The sequence below is a fragment of the Mandrillus leucophaeus genome, unplaced genomic scaffold, assembly GCF_000951045.1.
Source record: "Mandrillus leucophaeus isolate KB7577 unplaced genomic scaffold, Mleu.le_1.0 Scaffold281, whole genome shotgun sequence".
Lineage (NCBI taxonomy): Eukaryota > Metazoa > Chordata > Mammalia > Primates > Cercopithecidae > Mandrillus > Mandrillus leucophaeus.
In genome coordinates, this window is record NW_012102932.1 from 3,188,655 (window position 1) to 3,203,469 (window position 14,815).

Here is a 14,815-nt window from a genome sequence, read left to right on the forward strand (position 1 = left end):
GTGTATATATATATTTTTAAAAAAGATAAGGTCTTGCTCTGTCACCTAGTCTAGAGGGCAGTGACATGATCATAGCTCACTGTAACCTTGAACTCCTGGGCTCAAGTGATCCTCCTGCCTCAGCCTCCTGAGTAGCTAGGACCAAAATACATATTTTAAATATATATATATTCTATATATTATAAAAATATTTTAAAAATATATAATTATATATTATATATATTATTTAAATGTAAATAAAAATGTATGTATATTGTTTGTAGAGATGGTGTCTTGCTATGAAGTCTAGGCTGGTTTCAAACTCCTGGCCTCAAGTGATCCTTCCACCTAGGACTTTCAAAGCATTGGAATTACAGGCATAAGCCACCATGCCTGGCCCAAGATAAGTATTATTAACCTTGTTTTCCAGAAGAGAAAAAAGGATTTAAAAGAGTATAAATGACTTTTCCAGGCTCCCACAGATAGGAAGTGCTACAACAGTTTTGATGAGCTTCAGAGCCAATGCTATTTCTGACACATTTACTTTTTTTCATATTGTTCCCAAATAGCATTTGCCAACTCACATTTGTTAAAGGTTTTGTCTGAGCTTATCCAGACTTTTAAAGAGGACTCTTTCTCAGGGGAATAATGGGGGCGGTGATAGAGTCCCAAGGGAAATGCAACAGTGTGGAGTCAGAACCACATATTCAAAGGTCTTTAACTTCTTGAAATTCCACCTAAATTCAATTCTTACCTTTGATAAAAACAAAACAAAACAAAAACCCTAGTGCCTGGTAACCTTTGCATGGTTTTCCAGCATGGATTTGTTCCAGGTTTGAGAGTTCTTTGTTCTCTCTCCTGGGCCAAAGCCTAGTCTTGAAGAGCTTGTTGCATTTTGATGCCGTGGAACAGAACAAACTTGGATGATTGACAGTGGAACAAATTCACAACTTTAAAACCCTGAGGCCCACTGTGTCAAACCTGTACACTCACAGGCCACCATGAGTTAAAAGGAGAAGCAGAAGAAAGAGCAAGAAAGAAAATAAATTCTTAGCAAGATCACTTCAGCCCCCAAATCACTTCATGGATCTTATTAGCTTTGTTACCTACAATGATATCTAACTCATAGTACATAAATAAGTAATAAATATCTGACAGTTGACTAACTGGATGAATTCCTTTTACGTTGTGTAGTCTCTTTGCTTTTAAATCTGGACCCACCACATGTACTTTGTTCTTGAGAACTCTAGGGTCTTTCTGAAGGACGGTAGAGCTGGTAGCTTTATGGTTTCGCATCTCAAGATGTCAAGTTTGTAGACTTCATATGCCTGAGGTACGGGGAATATGCAGAAAAGAGCTAGACAAAAATAGAAGAAGCTGCCCAACTAAAAGTTCCCACAGTAACCACGTCTATGCTACCCCTACTCCTTTCAGGAAACAACATTCATCCACTCTAAACAAGTGATCTGAATAGGAGTGACTGTCTTGTTAGGTGCTTCCTTCTCTCTGGCCTCTTAGTTAGGTTGGTCGAGAGTTGCACTGAGTCAGCCTAGACTTACTTCCTCCCTGTTTCTTTTTCTTTTCTTTCTTTTGAGACAGAGTCTCACTCTGTTGCTCAGGCTGGAGTGTAGGGGCACAATTTTGGCTCACTGAAAACTCTGCCTCCCAGGTTCAAGCGATTCTCCTGCCTCAGCCTTTGGAGCAGTTGGGATTTCAGGCATGTGCCACCATACCCAGCTAATTTTTGTATTTTTTGTAGAGCTGGGGTTTCCCCATGTTGGCCAGGCTGGTCTCCAACTCCTGACCTCAGGTGATCTGCCCAACTTGGCCTCCTACAGTGCTGGGATTATAGGCCCACCTGTTTCTTTTTTTAATCTGAAATCTGTAGGGAAGATTTTACTTCTGTCTGATTGGGAAGTTATTAGGGACTTGGTGTGAATATAGGACTGGTGATGACTAGATTCCTGCTACCTAGAGAAACTGTTCTATGAAAGTACTGCTAGCATGTTTTGTAATAGTCAAAAAGTGAAAGTAACCCAAATGTCTGTCAACTGATGAATAGACAAAAATCGGCACATCCATAACAATGAATATTATTCAGTCATTAAAAGGAGTAAATTACTGACACATGCTACAACATGGATACACTTTAAAAACATTATGCTAAGTGAAATAAGCCAGTCATAAAAGATCATGTATTTTATGATTCCATTTATATGAAATATTCAGAAAAGACAAATCTATTGAGATGGAACATAAACTAGAGGTTACCTAGAAGTGGGAGTGATGGTAGGTTTTGGGAAGGGTTGATGGCTAAGGGGTGAAAGGTTTCTTTATGGAGTAATGAAAATATCCTAAAATTTGTTATCATGACAGGTGCAAAACTCTGTGAATATACTAAAGACATTAAATTGTACACTTTAAGTGGGTGTATGGCATGCAAATTATATCCCAATAAAGCAGTTACAAAAGAGAGAGAAATAGAGTAATATTAACCATAACAGAAGCAGATGAATGTTGTTTGAGTTGCTGCTTCTAAACTTTTGTTATGTATATTCCAGCCTTACTCTCTCCAAAGTTTGGTTTGATGAGCCAATACAATCTCAATGCCTTTCTCTCCTTCCTTTTCTCCCTTTTTACTTTTAAAATTTTTTTGCTTAAGCAAATTCATGATGATTTTCTGTCATTTGCCATAACAGCTCTCCTGTTGCAAGGGAATTATATTTCTAAGGAGGTCGGGATGTACCGTCCCATCAGAAGACTGCTCGCTTCATGCTGCATAAAATACTATCACAGATCCTTACACATATGGATGCTCGGTAAATGCTTAAATCTAAACTTAAATGATGGCGTTTTTTCCATGGGGAATTAGATTCAGAGCTTCTGTCTCTTTAGCTCAAGTTGGTTTTCTTCAATGGCATTATGCTGATTATCTTCGAAACCCTATCTGGGAGCTTTTTCCAGCATTCACAGTTTCCCCTGAAAAAAAATCAAGCTTTCACCTGCTGCCTTGAATTTAACTCGACCATATTTATGGACTTACAGATCTAGTTTTGGGTGTTCCCACAAGTCTTCAGGTGGTAGGCAGAGTTTCGAAAAATTACTTTTCAAACCTAAGCAAATGAAATAATTGCAAGTTACAGTGGACACCAGCATGTACAGAGGCAGGCCGCTGTGGCTCCATTGCCCAATGCAAACATGTACATGTGCATGCAGGCATACTCCATACCCACTCACATCCCTATCTTTGTGCTTAAAGGCGTTTGTGTTGCCAGATAATTCTTTAACTATGTCTGGCCTATTGGGAAATTCAGGAAAAGAAAATGTTAGTGAATATTCTATTACACTTATTTAGATATGTGGAAAATGCAACTGCATGATGCGGCACAATGATTATGTTTTAACTCTTTATGAAAGAACACTTATTTACAGCCGTGGTTCTCAGACTTTAGTATGCATCATAATCACCTCAAGGGCGCGTTGAAACACCGGTCGCAGGGCTGTATCTGATACACTTACTTATTTTCATATTGTTCCCCAATAGCGTTTGCCAACTCCTAGAGTTTCTGATTCAGTAGGTCCAGGGTAGGCCTGAGAATGTGCATTTCTAACAAATTCCTGGGGCTGCTGCTGCTGCTGGTCTGGAAAACACGCTTTGAGAGCCACTGATTTATAGTATAGAGTTGGGTGCTTGATTTTTCTAAACTGGTACTTAATTTGGGGACTAATATTTCTTATGGCTTAGAATTGTAACTTGATCTAGTGACTTGGAGGTGAACACTTCATAGCTCATTTCTCATTCCTGAAACCTCAGTTTTAAATTAAATGGTCATTGTTTTAGTTTCTAAATGTTCCATTGCAAACATCAGTTTTTGTCCAATTCTATGGTTGTGCTTTCCACATCAGCTCATTCCCAACATCATTAAAAATCCTAGTGGGACGGTTGAAAATGTAAATTCCCAACTGAGCAGGATCTGGCAGAGAGGTAGAGGAGAAGGGTGGAGTGGCTGGATTCTCAACTGTCAACCGCACAACTATCTAAAAATAAGTCCCCTCAGTCAAGAAGACTGGCTCAGAGATGAAAACTGGGGATGATTAAGAACTGTTCGCAGAATTGCATTTGAGGTATATAAGTCTTCATGTGACATTTTCTTTTTTTCCTTCCACTGAGAGAAAAAAAATGTGCTGAAACACCAAAATACCAAATTTTCTGTGACTTCAAATAGCATGATGAGAAAGGGCAAGTTAGCACGGAGGGTATAAGGAATTTCAGTGCTCAGCTTTAAAATATTTTTGCTAAGTTTATTAGGCCCTCTATAAAAGCAGTGTTGTGTGTGTGCATGGTATGTAGGCACACATACATATATTACATTCTTACATACATATGTCCATGTCTTTTATTAGACCTTTGGATCTTTCAAAAAATTTTAATGCAATGGTACAGAATGCTACACGTAGCATAAGTGTGCAGCTTGAATTTTCACAGAGTGAACACACCTTTGCAATAAGTAATCAGATAAAGGGATAAGTCATTACTCCCACGTCCCCAACATGTTCCCCCTTTAGGGTACCCTTTCCTGTCTTCTGACAGCATATAGATTTTTTCAATTTATTTTTAATTGGCAAATCATAATTGTGCATATTTATGGTGTACAATGGGATGTTTTGATTTATGTATATATTGTAGAATGAGTCAATCAAGTTAATTAACATATAATCTCACTAACTTTTTATCTTTTTGTGGTAAGAACATTAAAAATCTATTTTTTTAGCCATTTTGAAATACACAATCCATTGTTATCAGCTGTGGTCACCATGCAGTGCAACAGATCACTAAAACGTATTCCTCCAGCAACTGAAAACTTTGTACCTTTTGATCAACGTCTTTCCTTTCCCCATCTCTCTCCCTCTCCATCAGCCTCTGGTGACCACTTTTCCTCTGTGTTTCCGTGAGATAGACTTTTTAAGATTACACATATAAATGAGATCATACAGTCTCAAAGAAATTTGTCTTTCCGTGCCTGGCTTATTTCACTTACCATAATGTCTTCCAGTTCCATCCATGTTGTCTTGAATGACAGAATTTCCTTCTTTTTAAAGGCTGTATGGTATTCCATGGATATTTGTACCACATTTTCTTTTTCCATCTATCTATTGATGGACACTGAGGTTGGTTCCGTATGTTGGCTATTGTGAATTATGCGAAATGAGTGCAGATACCTCCCTGACAGAGTGATTTCAATTCTTTTGGATATATACCTGGCAGTGAGATTGCTGTATTATATGGTAATTTTATTTTTAAGTTTTGGAGGAGCCTCCATGCTGTTTTCTGAGATGGCTGCACTAATTTACATTCCCACCAACAGTGTACAAGGGTTCCGTTTTCACCCCCACCTTGCCAATGCTTTGGAAGCATTATTTTTATGTGTCTTTTTGATACTACCCATTCTAACACGTATAAGGTGATATCTCATTCTGGTTTTAATTTGCATTTCCCTAGTGATTAGAGGTGTTGAGCACTTTTTCCATATATCTGTTGGCTGTTTGTATCTCTTCTTTTGAGAAATGTCTGTTCAGATCCTTTTGACAGCATGTGGGTTTGTTTGGTTTTTGTTGTTGTTGTTTTGAGATGGAGTCTTGCTCTGTCACCCAGGCTGGAGTACAGTGGTGTGATCTTGGCTCACTGCAACCACCACCTCCTGGGTTCAAGTGATTCTCCTGCCTCAGCCTCCCGAGTAGTTAGGATTATAGGCACCCGCCACCATGCTCGGCTAATTTTTATATTTTTAGTAGAGATAGGGTTTCACCATGTTGTCCAGGGTGGTCTCGAACTCTTGATCTCAGGTGATCCACCTGTCTCAGCCTCTAAAAGTTCTGGGATTGCAGGTGTGAGCCACTACCACCCAGCCACATATAGATTTTGACTTTTATTTTTCCTTTTATATAAATGGAATCACACAATATATTTCCTTTTATATATGTGGAATCACACAATATATCTGTCTTCTTTCAGGTTTCTGAGAACAATCAATTAGGCTCCAATACATTTAAAATTTTTAATTTAATTTGTGATAGTAAAAGTAACATATATGGCAAAATTTAAAAAATGACATTTAAGCAGTTCCAAAAATATAAAATAAAAATAAATAATTGTGCATTTAATGGTAGATTATTTATTTTCATTAGAGTACAGCATTCCATTGTGTGACTACACCATAATATATTTATCCATTGCATTACTGATGGACATTTGGGTAATTCCCAGTTTGGGATATTTGCTCTGGTTTGAATATGGTTTGTCCCCACCAAAATTCATGTAGAGTCTTGGTCCCCAGTGTGGTGGTGTTCAGAGGTAGTGCCTTTAAGAGGTGATTAAGATAGATTAATGCCTTTCTTGAGAGACTGTGTTAGTTCTCATGGGGATGGATTAGCTCCCATGAGAACAGGTTGTTGTAAAACTAGGTGGCCTCTTGCACGCATCCACTTCCCCTTATGCTTTTCCACCGTGGTATGACACAGCACGAGGCTCTTTACGAAGCTGACCAGGTGCTGGCCCCTCAATCATGAACTTCCTGTCCATTAGAATAATGAACTAAATAAACCTCTTTTCTTTCTAAATTACCCTGTGTTGGGTATTTTGTTATGACAACACAGATTGTACCAAGACAGTACTATAATAAGTAGAACTGCTATGACCATTCTGGATAATCTTCCCATTTCAAGATTCTTAACTTACTTTAAAAAAATAAAATGGAGACAAGGTCTTATTACGTTGCCCAGGTTGGTCTCAAACTCTTGGGCTCAAGCTATCCTCCTGCCTCCGCCTCCCAAAGTTTTGGGATTACAGGTGTGAGCCACTGCATCCAGCCAAGATTCTTCACTTAATTACATCTGCCAGACCCTATTTCCATGAAAGGTAACATTCACAGTTTCCAGGAATTTGCACCTGATATATTTGAGGGGCTATTTATCAGCCTACCATGAGAGGTTTCAATCAAGCCCTACTACATTTTAAGAATTGAATTTAATTTTGTGACTGAAAAATAATACAAGTGGCAAAGTAAGAAAAAAATTCAAACAAAGCAAAAAGACATAAAATAACAGGTGATAATTTACCCAGCCCCAGTTCTCATTCTTCAGAGATAGCAGCTACTCCCAGTTTCTTACATATACTTCTTGAAGTGTTTTATGAACGTACAAGCATATCTAGATATATATGTATCTGTATATCTATAAATTTAGCTAGTTCTCTATTTACGGACATTTAGTTTGCTTATAATCTTTTGCTTTAATAGACAATGCGATGAACATCTGTATAATCTCAAGCAATTTGCTCCTACAGGATATTCCTAAAGATAAAATTGCTGGCTCATCGGGTATGTGAATTTAAAATTTCACTAAAAATTGCCAGTTGTCTGCCTGGATTTACAGTTCCACTACCTATGTCTCTTATTACTTTTCATATCAATGAAAATTGATCAATTGTTTCAGGGCCACTAGCTGGCATGCTGAGCATGCTCTGGGGTGAGAATTGATTAGGGGAAGGGCAAACAATGATGCAGTTGCCTGGGCATGAGATAACAGCACCTGGGGCCAGAGTGGATGCAGAGTACAGAGAAAGTAACACATCTGAAACAAATGAGCTTATGGGACTAGGACTGACTGTTGAATTTACAAAGCCCAGTGCAAAATGAAAGTGTGGGTCTATTATTTAAAAATTAGTAACAATTTCACTGAGATGAGAGCGGGGCTTTAAACCAAATTTAAGGCTCTTCTTAGCATGCGGCCCCATACAGCTGCTCAGAGTGCCTGCCCACAAAGCTGGCCCTGTGGAAGACTGGGTAACAGATTTATTGCGGGGCACAAAGAAGAATGAAAATCCCAGGAATGTAAGGATGTAGAGTGAAGCAAATGTATCACATCATTATCTTCATCATCACCAATAACTCTATTACCAAAACCATTGTTTCTTGAGTGCCAACTGTGTCTAGGACATTCTGCACTGAGCAGCCAGGAAATCATAAGCTGTGTCTTTGTCCTGCATGGACTTCTAATGCAATGGAGGACCCAGACCACAGTCAGAAAATAATAACAAATAATGGGAAACAGCTAGCCTCAAATTTTTGTGTGAACCAGAAGCCTGTGGGGAAACTTGGTAAAAATACAAAGACCTTATTCATGAAGCTTGGCCTCAATATTTTCTATTAGCTCTCCACAGCATTCTGATACACACTACTGTTTGAGAACCACTGAGAAGAAACCACTGCTATATGATATTGTCAGGGTATTGACTGACAGTATCTGCTACAAGGATACACAATGAGGCCGTGGGAGAGGTTCTCAAACTTTAGTGAGCATTGGCATCAGCTGGGGAGCTTGTTAAACTGCAGGTCCTTGGCTCTTACCACAAGAGAGTCTTACTCTGTGGGTCTAGGGTAGGAGCTCGGAAACTGGCATTTCATTCTGAGCCAGATAGTTTAAGGAGCATAGTTTTAAAAATATTGGTCTGTGATTTACAGGGAAATTGTTCTGGAATGAAATGACACTGTAACTTGGATTGAGGGAGAACAAAACTTAAATGAGACAGAGTGGGAGAAGAGAGGCAGTTGGAGGGGAGAGAGTGAGAGAAAAGAAAGAAAAAAAGGAAGGAAGGCTGTAGGGAGGAAGGGAGAGAAAACAGGAAGGAAGGAAGGAAGGAAGGAAGGAAGGAAGGAAGGGAGGGAGGGAGGGAGGGAGGGAGGGAAGGAAGGAAGGAAGGAGAGGTAGTAGGGCCTTCACCGTGAGAGAAAAAGGATAGATGTAGGTGTAGATGACTACTTTAGAGTAAAAAGAGTCATCATGTTGGCTGGTGTACAGGGTAGTAGAGGGAGACAAGATTGGAGAGGCAGGTCAGGACTGGACTAGGTAAGTTCCAGTCCTTTCTCCCCAAGCAAGGCCCCCGGCATATTAACTTCTCCACATAGATCACAGTAGGAGTGACTTATGATGACGTTTGATGTAAATTCTGATGCATCCTGACTCTAACAGACATAAAAGTCATTGTATCTGCTCGCTCAGGAAAGCTCTGTGTCCCTATCAATACCAGCCATTGAGAGGGATTTTAGAACTTTTGTTCCCGATCTGAGTTGGTTCAAAACTCCTTCAGTTCACCATGTGGCTACAACTTCATTGTTCCTTTTTAAAACATGTCAAGGCACAAAAAACAAGGCCTCCATTACTGCTCACCCCTACCTTCCTGTGCATTCAGCATGCAGATTCCCAGGCTGCTCAGCATGATGGCCTTTTGTTGTTGTTCTTATGTGGAGCCTCGTCAAAGCAGACTGAAGCCCAGAAGACACTCAGCTTGAATTCCAGGCCAAGGAGTGGTAGCTGGAAGGGGGTTATTTATATATTCCTCAGCTTGGAATAGGAAAACATTTTTAAAGATATGGTGTTTAATCATGTCTGAGCCCAAGGAATGTGAAGCCCCTGTGAGAAATTCTACTCCAAGAGGATAAAAATAAGAAATGGGTGGCTTCTCCTGTCAAGCTTTCCAAGGTGGGCTTCTTGAGTCTCTTGCCCTCTCTTGTCATACTTTATTTTCCTACTGTCTAATTTGTGTTCTGAAATAATGTACTTAAGACTAATGTTCGTTTCACCAATACTTTGAGTGATCTACCTCTGAATGTTCTTACCTTTACACGCAGCCTTCCTGCGCATTCATCTTATACAAAGAGAATAAATGTACATTTACACTTTGAAATGAGTTATCAATAGTATTTACATATCAGCTAATTACCATTGTCAAATATTTTAGATTTCCTTTTCATTAACCATGCTCAGTCTTTGGGATGTAGGAAGCTTTTTCGATTCTCATATTAAGGGGGTCTAATCCATCAACACAAGGTGCTGAAAAATAAAATGGGCAGATCTCTTTCCAAGAGACTGAGTTTATCATTTTTGTAACATTCTTAGCCTCTCCTTACCCAGTGTCTAAGAATTTAAGACTTGAACCTTATCCTCTTCAGCTTGCAGTGCAATATATGGCAATTACATCAGCTGAAGATCTTTCTAATAGGGAACTACTATTATTAAGCAAAGACAATCTGTACATCAAAAAATATGATTTAGTATGCAAAGTTTTGGAATCAAATTTCAAGGTACCATAGGTCCACGTACCAAGGCAAACAGATTTAACCTCAGAAATGCAGGAATGTACAAGTCTCTCTGAAAGTTTACACTCTAAATGACAGGCTTCCCTGCTTGAGCTGGGTCTGACACTTAGAGTCAATGGAAGAAAATATTAGGATCATTATCATACATCATAATTTACACAATATTTCATGTCTTTCTCAAATGCAGCAAAGCATCTAATTGCTTCTAAATGAAGCATTGCCCCTTCACAGAAAACAAGGGAAAGGGATATTGTCAATTATTCAATTAATTTGCTTCATGTAAAAATGAATATTTTTAGTTTTGGATTCATTGCAAACATAATTGGGTCCTCCACTGGTCTCTTCATGCTTTTATGTCATATCATACTCAGCTTTATTTTGGGTAACAAAATTCTCAGCCAAATTTCCATTGTGGGCAAAGAGAGACAAGATACTGAGAAGTTATAAAAGAAGAATTCTATCCAAGGCCAGGAATAATTTTTTTTTTTTGCTAAATTCAGCATTAGTTGAAGATTTATTAAAATGCAGTTTCCAGTTTTAGTCCCTGTACTTTATAGTAAAATGAAACACAAAAACAATTGAAGTATTAGAAAATAGAGCCTATAAGACTGTGTCAGGGAGGTTTAAAAAATATTAAATAGACAATTGTGGATTATTAGAAATGCCTAAAGAATTGAAAGCTATTTAGAGATTTTTTTAGTTCAACCGTCACCTACCACCTCCATTTTATATACAAGGAAATGCAGATACAAAAAGGGTCAAATTCATCATGTCTATATCACTAAGTGATGGTCAACCTGGGACCAGAGCCCAGGCCTCCTGACTTCCAATCTGATGCAGTTTCTACTAAGGCTAAAAAGGTCATGTAATGACACTGTTTCTGGTTGAATCAATCCATATGACTATTCTTATTCCCTTAACGATTGCCTTGGTTTCTTTAGGAGAGGAAACATGGCTTTTCCTTCTGTATTATCTTCTACTGTGAGAACTAAGTGATATGAATTCCTGTTGTGTGCATGATGTGTGAATCATTCTTGATGATTGTGGGGGATGAGAAGAGGAAAGATTTTTATTAGCATGAGGAAGTCCTGTACTTTAGAAAGGCCATCCATACTCACGGATATTGAAAAGAGAATAGAAAATCGTCTCCTCTGGGTTTCTTGGACATTTACTTTCTGAAGCCAAATGATAAGAGATGACTCCTTGAAGTTCTCTCTAGGTTCAGGAGGTTATGATTCCAGTCCTACTTCTGGCCCATCCTTTATCTCTCTGTATACCTAAGCAAAGCTCTTAAACACACCCTTTGGGTCCTGATAAGGACTGAATTGTGTCCCCATGAAATCAGTATGTTGAAACCAACCTCTATTTTGACTCTATTGCAAATAGAGCCTTTAAGGAGGTAATTAATGTTAAATGAGCTGATAAGGATGGATCTTAATCCAACAGGACTGGTGTCCTTCTAAGAAGAGGAAGAGACACCAAAGGCCCCTTTTCTTTCACACATGCACAGAGGAAAGGCCGTATAAGGACACAGTGAAAAGGCAACTGTCTGCAAGCCAGGAAGAGAGGCCTCTCCAGAATCCAACTCTGGTGGCACCTTGGACTTACAGCCTCTAGATATCAGGAGAACACAAATTTTTGTTGTTTAAGTCACACAATCTGTGGTATTTTGTTATGGCAACCCTAGCAAACTAATACAGATTTTGGTACTGTTAAATGAGATGCTGCTGCTGTAACAATTACTTACAAATGTGAGAATGGCTTTGGAACTGGGTAATGGGTAGAGTTGGAAGAGTTTTGAGGTGCATGGTAGAAAAAGCCTAGATTTCCTTGAAGGGACTGTTGGTAGAAAGAAATATGGAAATTAAAGGCAATTCTGGTGAGGGCTCAGAAGAAAAAGAGGAGAGCTGTAGGGAAAATTTCTGTCACCTTAGAGAATACATATATCATCATGAACAGAGTAGAAATGTGAATATTAAAGGTGATTCTGATTAGATCTTAGACAGAAATTAGAAGTACGTCATTGGAAACTGGAGTAAAGACAATTCTTGTTATAAACTGGCCAAGAGTTTGGCGGAATTGTCGTCTAGTGTTTTTTGGAAGGTTGAACTTTTGTGTGATGAAACTGAATAGTTACCTGAGTGGATTTCTGAGCAGTTTCCAAGGTGTGGCATGGTTTCTTTTTATTGCCTATAGTAAAATGCAGGAGAAGAGAGAGAAATTGAAGGAACTATTTTGCAAAAAAGAACCAGAACTTGAGGATTTGGAAAATTCTCAGCCTATCCATATTGCAAAAAGTGAGAAAGCATGTTCTAGAGAGAACACCAAAGATGGGCTGGACAATCACTCCATAAAGAGATTATCCATGATTTTAACCAGTTATTTCAGCAGAAGCCAGGAAGAGAAATGGGATTATATCAGCAAAGACACAGTCAAATATGAACACAAGGAGACAGAGACAGAAGGAAGGCTTCAGATTCCTGATCTTCCAATAGAGCTACTTGGCTGCAAATATGCTTTATCCTTAAAGAAAATGGAAGACTGACTCTGAAGATGATTCAGAAATCATCAGGGCTGCAACTCCCACCCAGAGGGTACTGAGCCTGAGGGCAAGGCTATTTCCTCCTTGATTTCAGAAGGTGAGGCCACCTCCCTACTTCCTCAATTTCAGTGGGCCAGGCTGCTCAATGTGGTGGTGGTAGGCGGCTGCTGCACAGAGCTGAGGTGGTGGGGCTACCACCTTGTGCCATGGGAATGGCCACTGCCACTCAATGGACAGAAGGCAGAGCATCTGCCCAAAGAAGATTATTTCTGAATCTTAAGTCTTAACGGAATTTATCTTGCTAGGTTTTGGTCTTGTTTGGGACCCACAGCCCTTCTTTCTTTTCCATTTCTCCCTTTTGGAATGGGAAAGTCTATCTTATATCTGTCCCACCGTCATATTTTGGAAGCATGTAACTTGTCTGGTTTCACAGATGGACATCTGGAGAGGAATTTTGTCTCAGGAGGGATCATACCCAAAGTCTTACCCATACCTCATGTCGATGACATTTAGTGAGACTTTGGACTTGGAATTAATGCTGGATTGGATTAAGACTTTGGGGGATGTTAGGATGAGGTGAAAATTTTTTGCGTGTAAGAAAGATGAGTTTCAGAAGGCTATAAGGCAGAATTTTATTGACTGAATCCTGTCCTTCAAAAATGCATACGTTGAAGCCCCAACCCCCAATGTGACTGTATTTGGAGAAAGGGCCTCTGAGGAGGTAAGAAATGTTAAATGAGGTTATAAGGGTGGGACATTAATCTGAAAGGACTTCCTTATAAGAATAAAAAGGGAGCCGAGCGTGGTGGCTCATGCATGTAATCCCAGCACTTTGGGAGGCCGAGGCGGGTGGATCACGAGGTCAGGAGTTTGAGACCAGCCTGGTCAGTGGGGTGAAACCCCATCTCTACTAAAAAATACAAAAATTAGCCAGGCATGGTGGTGGGTGCCTGTAGTCTCAGCTACTCAGGAGGCTGAGGCAGGAGAATCACTTGAAACCGGGAGGCGGAGTTTGCAGTGAGCTGAGATTGCACCACTGTACTCTAGCCTGGGCGACAGAGTGAGACTTTGTCTCAAAAAATAAATAAATTAATAAAAAGGCATACCAGAGATCTCTCTCTGCACACACAGAGAAGCAAGGCCTTGTGAGGACATAATAAGAAGTTAGAAGACAGACCTCATCAGAAACCAACCCTGAGAGTACCTTGGTCTTGGACTTCTAGCCTTTAAAGCTGTGAGAAAACATCTGTTGCTGAAGCCAGCCAGTCTGTGGTATTTCGCAGTGGCAGCCGCAGCAGATTAAGACCTATCCATTCTGACTTCTGCCTGCTGCCTTTGCTCACTGCTACCCTTTATTCTGGAGGTTGATGACCCTCTCTTATGCCTTTCCAAACCACTTTACATGCTTTCTTTTTTGTGACAAAATCTACATATATTTATTTGGTTGTTCTCAAACATTAGTGACTAATTGTGTGTGTGTGTGTGTGTGTGTGTGTATTTTAAAATATATTTTTAAAATATAAAATATTGTATATATTTTAAAATGCAATATATATAATATATATATTTTGCCCTTTTGACTCATTCTTTATTTCTGTTATATATTGTCAATATTGTGTACCTTGAAAAATTTTAAAATTGACATATAGTAAAATTGACTTGGTGTATCAAATTTAAAAAACAGAAAGCCCCAAACACACAGATTTGAATACAATAAACAAACAAATAAGAACTCAAGAGTTCACGCCATTCATAACTTTAAGTATGTATATGGCATTTTTATAAGGTCACAATTCCCATTGTCTCTAACATACAAAACACACAAAAATCATCTAGACAAATTAGATGAAAAGTTAGAGTTAATCACGAAAACATCTACATTCAATTGTCATTATTATTATTATTATTATTATACTTTAAGTTCTAGGGCACATGTACACAACATGCAGGTTTGTTACATATGTATACATGTGCCATGTTGGTGTGCTGCACCCATTAACTCGTCATTTACATTAAGTATATCTCCTAATGCTATCCCTCCCCTTTCCCCCCTCCCCACAATAGACCCCAGTGTGTGATGTTCCCCTTACGGTGTCCAGGTGATCTCATTGTTCAATTCCCACCTATGAGTGAGAATATG